This window comes from Arachis hypogaea, chromosome 16 (genome assembly GCF_003086295.3).
Source record: "Arachis hypogaea cultivar Tifrunner chromosome 16, arahy.Tifrunner.gnm2.J5K5, whole genome shotgun sequence".
Taxonomy (NCBI): Eukaryota; Viridiplantae; Streptophyta; class Magnoliopsida; order Fabales; family Fabaceae; genus Arachis; species Arachis hypogaea.
Genome location: NC_092051.1, coordinates 42,563,160 through 42,565,707, shown reverse-complemented (window position 1 = coordinate 42,565,707; position 2,548 = coordinate 42,563,160). Strand labels below are relative to the sequence as shown.

The 2,548-nt window shown below is 43.1% G+C and overlaps 1 non-coding gene across 1 annotated transcript; it reads right to left on the bottom strand.

The window, feature by feature from the left end:
- Positions 1–279: 279 nt before the first annotated feature.
- LOC112761067 (small nucleolar RNA R71) lies at positions 280–387 on the bottom strand. The gene has a single exon (XR_003181477.1). It is a non-coding gene; the product is annotated as a small nucleolar RNA R71 (small nucleolar RNA).
- Positions 388–2,548: the final 2,161 nt, after the last annotated feature.

The window sequence follows — 2,548 nt, the reverse complement described above, 5'->3', positions numbered from 1 at the left end:
CTGAAACCTCAATTAGTTTCTCTGATGCAGCAGAACTGCAAGTTTTATGGACTTCCATCTGAAGATCCTTTTCAGTTCTTAACTGAATTCTTGTAGATATGTGATACTGTTAAGACTAATGGAGTAGATCCTGAAGTCTACAGGCTCATGCTTTTTCCTTTTGCTGTGAGAGACAGAGCTAGAATATGGTTGGACTCTCAACCTAAGGATAGCTTGAACTCTTGGGATAAGCTGGTCAAGGCTTTCTTAGCCAAGTTCTTTCCTCCTCAAAAGCTGAGTAAGCATAGAGTGGATGTTCAGACCTTCAGACAGAAAGAAGGTGAATCCCTCTATGAAGCTTGGGAGAGATACAAAGAACTGACCAAAAAGTGTCCTTCTGACATGCTTTCAGAATGGACCATCCTGGACATATTCTATGATGGTCTATCTGAATTAGCTAAAATGTCATTGGATACCTCTGCAGGTGGATCCATTCACTTAAAGAAAATGCCTGCAGAAGCTCAAGAACTCATTGACATGGTTGCTAATAACCAGTTCATGTACACTTCTGAGAGGAATCCTGTGAGTAATGGGACGCCTATGAAGAAGGGAGTTCTTGAAATAGATACTCTGAATGTCATATTGGCTCAGAATAAAATATTGACTCAGCAAGTCAATATGATTTCTCAGAGTCTGAATGGAATGCAAGCTGCATCCAACAGTACTCAAGAGGCATCTTCTGAAGAAGAAGCTTATGATCCTGAAAACTCTGCAATAGCAGAGGTGAATTACATGGGTAAACCTTATGGAAACACCTATAACCCCTCATGGAGAAATCACCCAAATCTCTCATGGAAGGATCAACAAAAGCCTCAACAAGGCTTTAATAATGGTGGAAGAAATAGGTTTAACAATAGTAAACCTTTTCCATCATCCACTCAGCAACAGACAGAGAACTCTGAACAAAATACATCTAATTTAGCAAACTTAGTCTCTAATCTATCTAAGGCCACTGTAAGTTTCATGAATGAAACAAGGTCCTCCATTAGAAATTTGGAGGCACAAGTGGGCCAGCTGAGTAAAAGGATCACTGAAATCCCTCCTAGTACTCTCCCAAGAAATACAGAAGAAAATCCAAAAGGAGAGTGCAAGGCCATTGACATAGTCAACATGGCCGAACCTGGAGAGGAAGGGGAGGACGTAAATCCCAGTGAGGAAGACCTCCTGGGACGTCCAGTGATCAATAAGGAGTTTTCCTTTGAGGAACCAAAGGAATCTGAGACTCATCTAGAGACTATAGAGATTCCATTAAACCTCCTTATGCCCTTCATGAGCTCTGATGAGTATTCCTCTTCTGAAGAGAATGAGGATGTTACTGAAGAGCAAGTTACCAAGTACCTTGGTGCAATCATAAAGCTGAATGCCAAATTATTTGGTATTGAGACTTGGGAGGATGAACCTCCCTTGTTCACTAATGAACTAAGTGATCTGGATCAACTGACATTGCCTCAGAAGAAACAGGATCCTGGAAAGTTCGTAATACCTTGTACCATAGGCAACATTATCTTTGAAAAGGCTCTGTGTGACCTTGGTTCAGGGATAAACCTCATGCCCCTCTCTGTAATAGAGAAACTGGGAATCTTTGGGGTGCAAGCTACTAAAATCTCCTTAGAGATGGCAGACAATTCAAGAAAATAGGCTTATGGACAAGTAGAGGACGTGTTAGTAAAGGTTGAAGGCCTTTACATCCCTGCTGATTTCATAATCCTTGTTACTGGGAAGGATGAGGATGAATCCATCATCCTTGGAAGACCTTTCCTAGCCACAGCAAGAGCTGTGATTGATGTTGATAGAGGTGAATTAGTCCTTCAATTGAATTAGGAGAGGGGATGACGCGATCGCGTGGGTCGCGCGATCGCGTCGCTGGAATTTGTGCTAGACGCACGCTTCCATCGTCGTTTTAGCGCAACTCTCTGTCTCCTTTGAGGGTGTTGTGCAATCCATGCGACGCGATCACGTCACTCACGCGGTCGCGTGGGATTGGTTTTGTGCAAGTGACACGATCGCATTGGGCATGCGATCGCGTGGGCTAATTTGTGCAAAACGCACAAGGGCCGCACGATTCCAGCCTAACTTTCTGGACGTTGGATCTTGACGCTGATCTCCAGGGCACGCGGCCGCGTGGGTGACACGGTCGCGTGTATAGTGTTTTCGCAATATGACGCGATCGCATGGGGCATGCGGTCGCGTCGTGCATCCCTTTTTTTATGTAAGATAAATGTATAATGCAATGATTAATATGAATGCTATGCATGATTCCAGGTTCAGTAAAGTAAAATGAAAAGAAAATAAAAATGAAAGCAATTAACAAGAATTAAATTGAAAAAGAAGCGACCATACCATGGTGGGTTGTCTCCCACCTAGCACTTTTAGTTAAAGTCCTTAAGTTGGACATTGGAGGAGCTTCCTGCTATGGCGGCTTATGTTTAAATTCGTCCAAAAATCTCCACCAGTGCTTGGAATGCCAATAGCCTCTGGGATCCCAAACTAGGCATGCAAAGCTTCTGAA